The sequence below is a fragment of the Leopardus geoffroyi genome, chromosome B1 (genome assembly GCF_018350155.1).
Source record: "Leopardus geoffroyi isolate Oge1 chromosome B1, O.geoffroyi_Oge1_pat1.0, whole genome shotgun sequence".
NCBI classification, from domain to species: Eukaryota; Metazoa; Chordata; class Mammalia; order Carnivora; family Felidae; genus Leopardus; species Leopardus geoffroyi.
Genome location: NC_059327.1, coordinates 703588 through 717458, shown reverse-complemented (window position 1 = coordinate 717458; position 13871 = coordinate 703588). Strand labels below are relative to the sequence as shown.

Genomic DNA, 13871 nt, shown 5'->3' with positions numbered 1-13871 from the left:
TCTTGTGCTCAACCATGGCCTTGCTCACTGCTGTGTATTTCACATGTCATTCCAAGAATGGTGTCAAGGGCAAGTAGCAGAAGATGCCACCCCAAAATAGGACTGTAGGGGTTTGGGACACAGCACCGCAAAAGTTGCCACTTGGGTCTACTGATTATTTTGAGCTGAAGATGCTGGAGAACCAGCAGGTGCCTGGAGGGGCTTTCTCTGAACAACTCCCATCTGCTTGCACACAGACTGCCTCCCCCAAGGAAGCACTGGGAACCAATCACGTCCCTGGAGTCTAACCAGCTGGGAGGATGGACACTTGTCACAGGACCCACCCCAGACTTTGTCACATGACTCATGGTCTGTCCTGTGTGCCTACGAAATGTGCATGTTAATAAACGTCTGTGTTTCTCTCTTTGTCAGTCTTTTATTACAGGGATCTCGGCCAAGAACTCAGAAGGGGAGAGATAAAATTATTTTCTTCCCCACAAGGGAAAAAAACAGAAGACATGGTTTCCTGTTTCACCAGAACCAGGTAATAGAATACAATAGAAATCATTCTTATTCAGCTTCTGAGACTCTATTTTATTCCATTTGAACATTTATTGTTTCTTTGAGGCGAGATGATTCATTTACTTTTGCATTCTTAGTGCTCAGGAAAAAATGGTGCATTCCAGGGGATAGGTTAGGAATATATCACCATTCATATATGTTAAAAATAATATTTACATAATAAAAAGACACAAGGGCAACTGAAACATTTTGAACAATAGAAATTATTAATATCAACATTTTACAAAGAACAGTTAGAAAACAGTAAAAAAAAAAACCCATTAACACTCTGATGGCAAAACAGGTAAACGTTTGCAAATAAACTTTACAAAGGAAATATAAATAGCCAGTAAATATTTGCACACGCATGTGCCTCTCTAGGAAACAAAGGGATGCAAATTAAAACAAGATACAATTCTCACATTTTAATTTGGGAAAGCTTAAAAATGAACTACAATTTAAAGCTAGTGAGATTGCAGTAGAGAAAATGCTCAAAAATTTCTCAGGAGCGGCATGTGTTCAAATAATCAGAAAAGTAATTTGTCTTTATAGATCATGAGCCTTAAACATGTTTGTGACATTTGACCCCGTAACTTTACTCCTAATAGGGCATTCTTTTAATAAAATTTTTAATGTTTATTTGAGACAGAGAGAGAGCAAGCAGAGGAGGGTCAGAGAGAGACAGAGGAAGAGACAGACAGAGAGTGAGCGGGGGAGTGTCAGAGAGAGTGGGAGACATAGAATCGGAAGCAGGTGCTGGGCTCTGAGTTGTCAGCACAGAGCCCAACGTGGGGCTCAAACTCACAAACCGTGAGATCATGACCTGAGCTAAAGTCAGGCACTTAACCAACTGAGCCACCTAGACGTCCCTGTTAGTTTCTGATAATTTAAAGATGACTCTGGCAACTCTCGGGAACGCCACCAAAGGTGCAGCCGTGGGACGTGCCAATTACAAGTCAAGAGAGGAAAAAGATGCCACAATAAAACCAAGTCTCGATTAACAGAAAAAAGGAGGGGAAACAACATAAAATGGGTAGTGCAGAGTATGAATCCCCAGATGGCAGATTTAAATCTGAGCATACCAGGACCTGGATTTAACGCAAATGGTCAGACCAGGTGAAGATAAAAACCAGCATGTGTGCAGAGAGAATGAGTTAAATATAAGAACAGATGGAAATGATGGAAGGAGATACCCTCTGCAAATACTAACCCCAAGAAAGCAGATACATACTAACATCAAAGTAGATTTTAAAGCCAAAATCACTGGCAGAGATAAGAAGGGTATCTTGTAACGATAAAAGGGTGAGTCCACAAGAAGATAAAGCAGTCAGAACTTGTATGTCTCACTACAGGACTTCAAAATATAAGAAACACAAGCTGGTAGAAGAGAGAAAAAGAAATACGTCTAGGTAAATTTGACCGATTAAGTTCACAGATTAAATGAAAAGCACCATAAGGATTCAACCGACACATCGGAACAAGGGGATTAATAATCTGGAGCTGCTGACAGTTGCGGAGCCCTGAATCCAAGGATTAAATAACTCCACTTGTAAGGGACTGTGCAGCACAATTGCCAGAACTGTCTGTACGTGCTGAACCTGAAGTCAAACCCCAGCAAACCTCCACGACTGAGGACCTAGAAGACGCTCTCCAACTACGGAGCACCTGAATGTGAACTTGGTTATAAAAGAGCTAACAGTAAACGGACAATGAGGCAGAAGGAGGTAGTACGCTTCTAAAACTTCCTAGCTAAAGAAAGAGTCAAGTGGAAATTAGAAAACATTTTGAGTAGAAGGCTGGGGAAGTCTACACATCGAAACTCAGGGGACACAGCGAGACTGAGCGCCAGAAGCGTCCATGCCTCCAGGGCGAGCTGCACCAGGGACAGAAGGCCAGGCACCAATGGTTTCTCGCAACACCACAGGACGTTAGCCTAGCAGATGGAAACCAAAAGGAAAGTAATGAAGATAAGGGCAGAAGTTAAACAGAGAAAAACAGTGTCACGAAAATTCAACCAAGTCAAAGAATCGTTATTCTTTAAAGGCTAATACAATTCATAAAGCTCTGTTAGGTTTCATCGGGAATGAAACAAAAGAGGGCTTTTTCAACGATGATACCAGAAAAGGAGAAGAAAATCCGCCCCAGACTGCGCAGGCATTAAACAGTTCTAGGCCAATGTGAGCAACTGTATGTCCCAATTTGTAAATTAACTGAATTGGAAAAATTCCTTGGAAAACACAACTTATAGTAACTGCCATAAGAAGAAATAAAACATTTCAACAACTCTGTGTCCAGTAAAAAAATTAGATCTGGAATTAAAATCCTTCACCTAAAAGGATCACCCGGAGCAGATGGCTTCTCCAGAAATATTTCCAATGTTTTAGAGAATAAATAGTCCTGAGAGTTTGTGTTTGGAGGTCAGACTAACATTCATTCCAAACTAGGGGGTTAAAAAATGAAATCAGGCAGTTGTGTTATGAACAGACAAATGTGTCGTAAACTTTAGCACGCAAAAGTAGTAAACAAAATATTACCAATTATTATGCGGTATTTCAAAGGATATAAAAACATCACAAAATATTGTATTTATTTCAGGAATGCAAATTTCATTTATCATTCAAAAATCAATCAATTTAATACCATATTAAAGAATAAATTGGGGTGTCTTGGGGCTCAGTTAGTTAAGCATCTGACTCTTGTCTTCAGCTCAGGTCATGATCTCACAGTTCGTGAGTCTGAGACCCACATTGAGCCTGCTTGGAATACTCTACCTCTCTGCCCCTCCCTGTTCATGTTTTCTCTCTCTCTCTCTCTCTCTCTCTCTCTCTCTCTCTCTCTCTTTCTCCCTCCCTCCCTCCCTCCCTCCCTCCTTCTCTCTCTCTCTCAAAAAACAAAACAATGGGGCGCCTGGGTGGCGCAGTCGGTTAAGCGTCCGACTTCAGCCAGGTCACGATCTCGCGGTCCGTGAGTTCGAGCCCCGCATCAGGCTCTGGGCTGATGGCTCAGAGCCTGGAGCCTGTTTCCGATTCTGTGTCTCCCTCTCTCTCTGCCCCTTCCCCGTTCATGCTCTGTCTCTCTCTGTCCCAAAAAAACAAATAAATGTTGGAAAAAAAAAAAATTAAAAAAAAAAAAAAAACAAAAAAACAAAACAAAAAACCCAGAACAAAAATAAAAATGATATAATCTTCATGATAAATAAGAGTAATAGATAAAATTAGATTTATGAAACCGACTTTAAACACACCAGAACTAGAAAGAAGTTTTCTTCACCTGACAAAAGGTATATACACACCCTACAGAGAACATCATGTTTAATAAAGAAATACTAGAAGTTCTCCACCCCTAACTGAATTTAGGAATACGACTTGGATGCCCAATGTCACCACATCTATTTAACATGACCCTGGAGGTCCCACTGGTACAATAAAGCTAAAAAAATGAATAAAACACCTGGAAAAAAAATAAAACTGGCATCTGCAACCAACTTACTTTGGATGTACAAGGTCTAAAATATCTCCAGAAAAAATAAATTAGAATAAATTAGTAAGTGAATATAGCAATGTTACTAGAAACAAGGTTAATGAAAATTTTATTGTTCTGTAACAGCAATAAACAATTAGAAAATTCCGTTTAATCTGTGTCTTTGAGAAACTGCCAATCCAGTCCCCGTGAATTATTCTTTGCAAACTAAATCTCACATGGAAATGCAGAGCGGTGCGAATGGAAAGGCGTCCACATAATGGGTTGTGCTCGCTCTGGCTCTCCCACAATTTGCCCCCCTGGAAACTCAAAGTCCTTTTCTTTTGTCTGGTCACCTCTGTTCAATTCAGTGCTACTTGTTCAGAGCCAGCTTTAGCCGGGTTCCAGCCACTCCTCAGAGTTGTCTCTGTGCCCCTGTGTGCGTGGGTGACACACATGGTTACTGACTCCTGTTTGCGCTGCTCTTCCTGATCTGTCTTCCGTCCATGCAGTGCTGTAGGACCCCAGCCGGAGAGCCTGATATGGGCAGAGGAAATATACTTCCCTCCCTGACACGGATCGTTTGGACATCCTTCTGGGAAAGGGACAAATCTAGACCCTGACCTCACTCCCGTGTGCACACACACACACACACACACACACACACACACCACAGCCCCAGGTATATCACAAATCTAGATATAAAGGTAAACAGTAAGTTTCTAGAACACAACAGTAATGCGCTGGGGCTACATTGCACTGAAGAACCCAGACCATCAAAGATGCTGTTAGAACAAACCCCACAGAGTAGGAGAAGATACACAAAAAACGTGTCCTTTAAAAGGTCTCCTTTCTAGACTAGTTTAGAAAAAATCAGAGAACCTATAATAAAAATGGTAGGAGGGGGCTCAGTTGGTTGAGCATCTGACTTTGGATTTCAGCTCAGGTCATGATCCCAAGGTCATGGGATCAAGCCCTTGCATCAGGCTCTGCACTGAGTATTGAGCCTGTTTGGGATGTATTTTCTCTCTCTCTCTCTCTCTCTCTCTCTCAAATTAAAAAAAAAAAAATGGCAGGAGATTTGCAGGCATTTCCTAAAAGAGGCTGCCCTGATGGTCAATAACGACAGAAAGAGGAACTCGATGTGACTGATTGTCAGGGAAACCCATCTTGCAGGCACAGTGAGGTGCCATTTGAGGCCACCTGGAGTGGCCTGAACGGCAAGGTTAACATCAGGCACTGGTGAAGGAGTGGGCAGGGACTCCACCCTCTGTGTGCAGGAGTGCACACTGACCCCGTGAGTGTGAAGCCTGCCGGTGGGACGCCTCGGAGCTGGACGTGAGGACGCTGCAGCCCCACCCCCACCCACCGCAGAACGCATTGGACTCACTGGGAACATGCAGGCGATAGGCCCAGCAGTGCTGTTTGCCAGAGTCCCGAGCCAGGAAAACAGGCAGAGGATAAGGAGAAGGTATAAGGAGAGGAGGAAAGGAAAAGGCATCCAGTGACCTCACAGTGGGTGACAAGGACCAGTGCAGCCACACGCCTACAAGGACACGAACAAGCTGTGCAGGATCTCGACACAAGGAGGCTCACACGGCAAATAGCAGAAGCAAACAGCTGTGCCCAAGTCTGCGCTTGAGGTCCCCCGAGGCTGGGAACACTAAACTGACAGGAGACGAACTACAAGTGGCTACTCTTGGGGACAGTGTCCGGGGGGTGCTGATAAATTTCTATCTTATGGTTCACACTGTGCATACACGGCTGTGTTCACTTTATCAAAATTCCTACGTCCATAATCTGGATGTTTGAATTCTTCTGTTGGCCCTTTTACTGGAACATTTACTTGAGAGTAGAGACAAATAGAAACGTAAGGTAGAAAAAGAGAAAAAGCTACATTTGTTCAAAACAGACCACCTGTGAGCTGTCACAGAAATGCTTTCCTAACACAGTCTGCAGACATCTGAGCTGGAACGCCCCACCCCTCTCTGGGACAGCGACGGAAATGCTGGGAAATCACATGAACGGCGTGTCCAGGAGAGACACAGTGTGGAATTTCAAATCATTCCTTGACAACAAAAGACCTTCAGATGACGTCTGTATTTACAACAGAAAGGAAAGAAAAATGGGAGCAGTGGAAATAAAACTATTTGGACCTAATTTTACTGTATCTGTGTGGGAAAGAGACACTCATAGGAAAAGGGTCTATTATCGTATAACGTCTGAATTCGGCCACAGGGATAAAGACAGGGCAAAGACCCTGTACTGTGATGGATGTGAAATACAACATCTGGTCCAAGGAATACACAGACTCGGAAGAAGCCCTTGGAAGTGGAGAAAAAAATGTCTCGTGAAGGTTCATTGTAATCTTCATTGATCTTTATAGCCTTAATAGCGTCTGCGTTTCCTTACAGCGTCCTCTGAACACAATTCCACCAGACCTCACCGCAGAGCCTCTCTGGCCCCATACGCAGTCATTTTACCTCCTGATTTGTTTTTCTCTTTAATCATCCACTCGAATGCTCCACTGCACTTTCTATCTGTTTTCGGAGGGTGTAAGTTTATATTCATTACCTTCATAAACGCCTTCCCGGCGCATGGCCACAAAAACGCGCCCCGCTGGAAATCATCTCCCCTTTTCTCTTTTTGCCTCATCTTCACTCTTCCGTGACCTCCTTCGTTAATTTGCTTGATATAATTGCTCCTGTTCTGGGTGTCTAGGAAAAAGCGTGAATGCTGGTGATGCTCCACAGAACGCCTGCACGAGAATACTGCCCCAATGCTGAGTCCTTGGGAATGCCGCCTGATACCCTTGCGTCTCCTCATCTGCTCGGGTCTCCGTACGGCACTGGAGTGGGCCCTCCGAGGTAGACCACTTCAGCGTAAGGACTGTTTCTAGCTGAAGGGAGACGGCAAGTACCAGGAAGGACAGAGGTCAATCGTGGGGGATGCCGCAGACCCTTCTCGGCCGGAGAGGAAGTGGCACCAACAGAATCCACATAACGCACTCTGCTGAGCGTGGCCCTCATCCCCCACCACGTCTGTGTGTACTTGCCTTCCCGCCGTTTGTGACCCCGGACGCCCAAGGTCCTCTTTCTGTGTGCTGTCACTTCTGTACAAAACACTGGTGTTTGTTCAGATGCGGCTCGAGCCGGATCCCCACCCGCCCTGTGCATCCTCAAGCTCGCATGATCCCGCGTGTGAGCAACGCGCGTGTTAATAAACGCCTCTGTGTTTTTCTCGCCAATCTGTCCTTTGTCCACCTAATTTGCCCCTCCCAGACAGAGGGTAGGAGAAAGAAGGACGTTTTCCTGCCCCTTGCAGGCCCTAGTCGCCGAGCCGGGAACTGGAACGAAGCTGGATGCGCACACAGCTCCGCCACGGCGCTCTCGCTGGCGGGTCCAGAGAGGCCACACGGGAGCGCCGGGGGCTGCGGGATGGTGAGAGGCAGGGCCGCAGACAGTGTGCCTGAGGAGACACAGGCATGCAGTGTGCCCACGAGGCCACACCCAGGGCACAGTGGTGGGAAGGCGCTGGTGAGGGAAAGCAAGCGCCCAGAGTTCCCATCCTGCTGCAGGCGCTACGATCTGAGACCCCAGGGACTCTCAGCACCACTCACATGTCACCAGGACTTTCGCTGAAATCGACTGCATACTTCCTTCCTTTTCTAATCCCGTAATCACAGACGCCACACACTGGATGTCTGTGTCCCCCCAAATTCATATGTTAAGCCTCCACCCGAGTGATGGTGCCAGGGCGGAGGCTTTGGAGTGATGAGGTCATGACAGTGGAGCCCCCACAATGGGATTAGTGTCCTTACAGAAGAGCCCCCGGCCCCTCCTCCACATAAGGATGCAGGGAGAAGACACCGTCTGCAAACCAGGAGGAGCCCCTCACCAGACCCCACATCACTGGCACCTGCATCCTGGGCTCCTAGCCTCCAGAACTGTGAGAAACAGAGATCAGTGGTTTATACGCCGCCCCGGCCTGTGGTCCCCCGGCTGTGGTCCCCTGGCCCAAGGTCCCCACCCAGTGTGTGGTCCCCCAACGCATGGTCTCCCAGCTCATGGTCCCCCAGCTCATGGTCCCCCCCAGCCCGTGGTTCCCCCAGCCCGTGGTCCTCCTAGCCCGTGGGCCCCCAGTGCATGATCCCCCCAGCCTGTGGTCCCCCAGTGCATGGTCCCCCCAGCCCATGGTTACCCAGGCGCGTGGTTCCCCCAGCCCATGGTTCTCCTGGCCTATGGTCCCCTCAGCCTGTGGTCCCCCAGTGCGTGGTCCCCCCAGCCTGTGGTCCCCCAGTGCATGGTCCCCCCAGCCTGTGGTCCCCCAGTGCGTGGTCCCCCCAGCCTGTGGTCCCCCAGTGCGTGGTCTCCCCAGCCTGTGGTCCCCCAGTGCGTGGTGCTCGGTTATGGCAGCAGTGCTCTGACAACTAGGTACGCATCCCCTGCAGCTTTAGGGAGACAAATCTTGAAGCAAAAACACAGTAGTGTGGTGATGATATGAAGTGAGAGAATCACAGTGCTGAAGCCATGGATTCAAAACAGGAACTCAGGAGGTTTGGAGACACGGTCAGTCCAGCCCACCCCCGAGAAACACCCACTGAGGGCACTGTGCTCCACCACGGGGGCTCAGAGCCGCTTACAGAAACTTCCCGGCCTTTCCGGTGCCTGTGTCTGTGCTTTCGCTCTCATAACAACGTGTGCAGGGAACAGTGGCGGAGAACAGGCGGGGTGATTTTCCCTGATTTACTAAGGAGGAAGGCACTGGCTTAGAAGGTGGGGAGAGCAGGTGTCTCAGGGGAACACAGGGCTCCGGTGGCCTGTGCCGGGCCCCGCACTCCAGCCGTCATCCCCAGTGGCTCAGGGAAACAGGCCCTTGCTTCTAGCGGATCTCCACATTTCTGAGGAAAAGCTTCCAGTGGGAAGGGAAGGACCGTGTGGAGGGGAGCCTGGCCTGCACCTCCCCAGCCCCTCGCCTGCCAGCCTGTTTCTAGAGGAAAGTGCGGCTGTCCACACGTCATGGCATCGGGGCTCCGAATCCCCAGTGCACCTGCCGCAGGCCCAGCAGCCGCCTGACCCCCGCGGGACAGGCACACAAGCGTCTAAGCCCCCCAGTGTCCGGCTGAGGCCATTTGAGGGCCTGCAGAGGGCCCCGGCCCCTCACCCAAAAGTCCCTCTGCGCCTGGAGATAAAGGCGCTTTCCGCCATCTGCCCCGCGGCTCCAGCTCCGAGAGTGGCCGGCGGCATCTCCTTACAGTCCTTTGGCAAGAAGGCGCCCTCCCAGACTCGTCCTGAACAGCGCAGGACCCCCCCACCAAAGTCAGCAGAGAGGACTACGTGTCTGGGCACCTGGGCACCTGCTCTGCCCCCGCTCTCTAGGCGGGGACTTGCTGAGCAAGCCTACTGCTGTGGTGGTTATTACATTTTAAATTATCAGGCATGGACGGCTCACAACCCATGGCTTATTTATTGTACTTTTTTTCATAAAAGAAAGAAAAACTTGTATAACCTTTCAACTTACCGGTGAACTGCCTTATAATTCTTTCTTTTATTATTCAGTTAATATAAATCTCTATGGCAACCCCCCTGAACTTCAAAGATCTTCAGAGCCTTAAATTTAAAAAAATAATAATAAAGCTATTACTCCAAGGTTTTGAAAAGCTTCCTTGTGTAGGATTCTTGTCTGAATTGGGAGACCACGGCAAACGAATTACACGCAGAGGCAGAAAGTGGAAATGTGTGTATCTCCTTGGCAACGTCGAATTACTTTGTGATACACTTTTTTGAATCTTTTTTTTAAATGAAAAAAAGCTAATTATAAATTCTTCTATACAAAATGTTTATAGGATGCTTACTAATTGTAAGGTTAGTATCCCTTCATTTTGAAAACCATGGAGAATATTCTTAGAAAAAGAAACAATTTAAAATGCAAAACAAGTATCAGTCTTTTGTCTTCTTTATATTCAGCCTTGAATCTTGTATTTTTCAGTTAACCTTATGCCCTAGCCATTTTACTCATACTATTAAATATTATTCAAAAATAATCTTAGCTGCCAACCTCTGGCACATAATTCATCTTACGTTCCTCTATTTTAAAATTTTAAGGTTGTTTCCAAAGTTTGGCTGATATAAATATCCACCCATGGCTTTGATTATATCCACAGAAAAAATATTCTGGAATAGGTGTATCTCTTACAAAGGTTACAGCTCACTGGATTCCCACTGATCCCGTAAGAAAGATCCCATCAGACCTTATCACCAATACTTTGCAGGACTTTTGCTTTTTCCATTCACGTTTGTTTCCTCTAAATACCAGCACGTCCTGTACCTGCCAGTGTGGACCTGTGTGCCTCAGGGGCAATCTCCTGGTGGATCTGAACTCCCAGGTGTCTCCCATTATGTTTCTAACCCGCTTGAACCATTGCCAGAACTTCTGGCTTCTTCTCTTATACATTCCAGAAGCCCAGAGTAGCCTCCTGAGCTTGGGATACACCCAGGTTGGATTGGGAGGCCATGCTGCCAGCTTGTGGGCTACTGGGCACCTGCAAGGTGTGTCTGCCAACGGTGGTAGGCAAGCCTCCCAGCGCCACTCACACGGGGAGGGAGGCTCAGTGTGGCCAGCCCCCCGCCCCCCCCCACGCCCGGACCCTCTTCCCCTCAGGCCCAGCCAGACACTCACTTCTCGGGCCTTGGGCTCTCCTGGGAGCCCAGGGGTGAGCAGACCCCCAGTGTGGGGGCCCAAAGGGACACCAGTGTCACCGTGGCTCCCTCCCAGGTGACACGGGACTCTCGGCAGGCCACAGAAAGCCCCCCGGAAGATACACTTGCCAAAGCAGGGTAAGAGTGAGCTGGGAGTGCCAGAGGGAACCAGACACATGACATCAAATCCTAAACCCATTTTCATGAACACTCGTGAAATCTAAGTGATGGAAACTGTCCTCTCCAGCATCTGACACAAGGGTTGTAAACTTCACTCCAAGAATACAGCCTTGGTAGTTCTCATTTTCTAATGGAAAATGCTTCCACTTGGGCAGTTCACACAGTAGAAAGAGCACTTGTGGAAAGCTGAGGCCGGTGTTCTCAGTTCAGATGGCTCATGTTCTCAAAAGTTAGGTTATCAAGAATGCTAAATGCCATGAAGCATTTAAACAACACGATATTAGGAAAGCAGTTTTATTAAATCAAATACCACGTTAAAAATTACCCACTGTGCTAATTTAGAAGGTTTTGCTCTCAGGTACCACGTACTACAATACAAACCTCTAAATTATCTATTAAATTTTTAAAACAGATTTTACTTGACCCAATATATCCAAAATATTATCATTTCAACCTGTAATCAATATAAAAATTGTGGGCTGGGTGGCTCTGGACGATGCCTGGAGGTCACGGGATTCCTACAGTGACGGGATAGTGAGGAAGGCCGGAAGCCTCACCAGTAACAGGATTCTCGGGATCTTGGTCAGGCCTATGGTTTAGTGGGTGCTATGGACTGAAATATGTCCCCAAATTCTTTTCTTTTCTTTTTGTAGTGTTTATTTACTAAGAGAGAAAGAGAGAGAGAGAGAGCGAGCCAGCACTAGCGGGGGACGGACAGAGGGAGAGGAGAGAGAATCCTAAGCAGGATCTGCACTGTCAGCACAGAGCCCGATGTGGGTCTCAAACTGATGAACTACGAGATCATGACCTGCACTGAAACCAAGAGTCGGACGCTTAGTCGACTGAGCCATACGCCCCATGTGTCCCCCAAATCGAAGCCACAATCACAGCGTGAATGTGTTTGGAGATGGGACGTTTAGGGAGGCATTACGGTTACATGAGGTCTTCAAGGTGAGGCCCTGGTGTGATAGGACTAGTGTCCCTATAGGAAGAGACACCCGGGGGCACTGGGGTCCATGTGCACAGACGAATGACATGTGCGGCCACGGCAGGAAGGCAGCTGTCAGCCACACAAGGAGAGAGGCTTCTGGAGAAATCACCCCTGTGACACATTGACCTTGGACCTACAGCCTCCCGAGTGTGAGAGACGAATGTGTGTTGTCCCAGCAGAACACTGGGCGACCTCCGTTTCAAAAAAGAGCCACAGTCATCCAAATACTCATTTCTGTTCTGATCATTAGTATCATCAATCTACGTAGAGAAGGCCAGGCGTGTGCATCAGGGCAGGAACCATACCACCGCGTGGGGCCTCAGATTTCACAGGTGTCACGTGCTAGCCTCAGGAATTTCTCAAGTCCCTCTGCAGAGAGCTGGTGAAATCCCTCTTCTGTTTGCAGAACATGGAGAAAGTAGCTTTTGTTGGTGGTAAGTTCGGTTTTGTTCATAGCGGTGGACCTTCTCTGTGCCGGAGATGGGGTTGGGCGCTCCACACGTTCTCCGCATAACCACGCGGGGCACGTCGATTCCGCACACCAGCATGAGCAGGGAGGACATCCATGCTGTTCGTCTGCACATCTGGTGTCCTGGCAAGGCCCTCAACTGGCCTAGGTACCTGCCAAGGCTGAAACCTCCCACCGCAGCTGGAGACAGGCTTATAGGAGACTGAAGTCTGACAGCCCCAGAAACGGAGGCCAGGCCTCTGAGGTCTACGGCCGGGCCAGAGCCGAACAGATCCCTCCACTTCCACATGACACCGTCCTGCTCGGAAACACCCCTGGAGGAGGGCAGTGGGGGTCCTCACACTACTCCAGGGGGCTTTGTGAACAGGTGGGAAAGGTTGGTTTCAGGTTCAGAAAGGAGATGAGACTTGAATCAGCTGGGATTCTTGGGGCGAACAGCTCATTGGTCCGACGTGTGTGGCAAATTCTAACTCAATTTCTTGGAACACTGGCCTGTGTATTAAGGGACCGACCTTTGTCTCTCTCGAACCAGCTGGGCCTGCCCATTTCATCATGAACACATCCTTCTGTGGTTTTCTATGAGAAATTAGGACTGTTTCTAACCACGACTGGAAACGAAAGTGGGAGCCTACACATTCATGGTGAGGTCCAGCTTTTTTAAACCAAAAGCTTGGGGTCTAACAAGCCATTCGTGAAAACAGTTCCCAAGCCCCGTCCCAGGGTCGTGAAACATCCGCAGCATGTCGCTCGTTCACCGTTACTTTTGGGAAGTCGCATTTTTGAAGCATCCTCACACTCTAAGCATCTAAGACCTAAGACCCTAAGCATCTCCCACTGCTTAGGAAATGGGCCACAAGGAAAACACTCCCTTCCGTCATTCAAGGTGAGGAATTTGGAAGTGATTATCTCTACGTGGTTCATAAAAGCCACTTCAAACTCTATCAGCCCACTGAAAGGCCTGTCACTTGAGACAAGATGTTCGTTCGCGGCTGTTAAGACTGCTCAAGGCACAGACTCCTCTGCCCAGCTGGCTTCTGTAGCTGCCTTTTCATTCTCGCAATTGGCTTTGGAGCTAAAGGTTTTGCTCAGGTGCTCCCAGAAAACAATGACTTACATCTATTCATTCAAATGCAAAACAAAACAAAACCCCACTCCTTTGCCTAGGAGAAGCTCCCGCATTAAGGTTTGGTTCCAGCTTTGTTGAGCTGTCTTTGAAAAAAAATCGTGCATATTTAAAGTGTACAGCATGATTTAATATGCATACACACTGTGAAGTGGTCGCCACGGCCAGGTTAACTACACACCCATCACCCTCCACGGTTACCTTCCTGCTGTGGTCTCCTCGTAATGTCTACTCCCTTAGCAACGTGCAGCTACACAAGGCAGCACTGGGGTTTCAACAGTCCCCAAGCTGAGCGTAGATCCCCACATCTCATCCCGTAGCCTCTGGCCAACACCTCCTGACCCTCTCCCCTCTCCAGCCCCCGGAAACTCCCATCCCCTGATTGTATGAATCCAGCTTTTTAGATTCCAC

The 13871-nt window shown here is 48.0% G+C and overlaps 1 protein-coding gene across 7 annotated transcripts in view; it reads right to left on the bottom strand.

Moving 5' to 3' along the window:
- DLGAP2 (DLG associated protein 2) overlaps window positions 1-13871 on the bottom strand; it is a 786292-nt gene that overhangs the window by 432810 nt on the left and 339611 nt on the right. The window contains exon 1 of one of the 7 annotated variants that reach the window (XM_045451359.1): window positions 5390-5413. The exons of the other annotated variants lie outside the window; for them this stretch is intronic. The gene's annotated coding sequence lies outside the window, so the exon portion shown is untranslated. Of the gene's footprint in view, window positions 1-5389; window positions 5414-13871 lie in introns of those variants that run through there. 7 annotated transcript variants of the gene reach the window in all.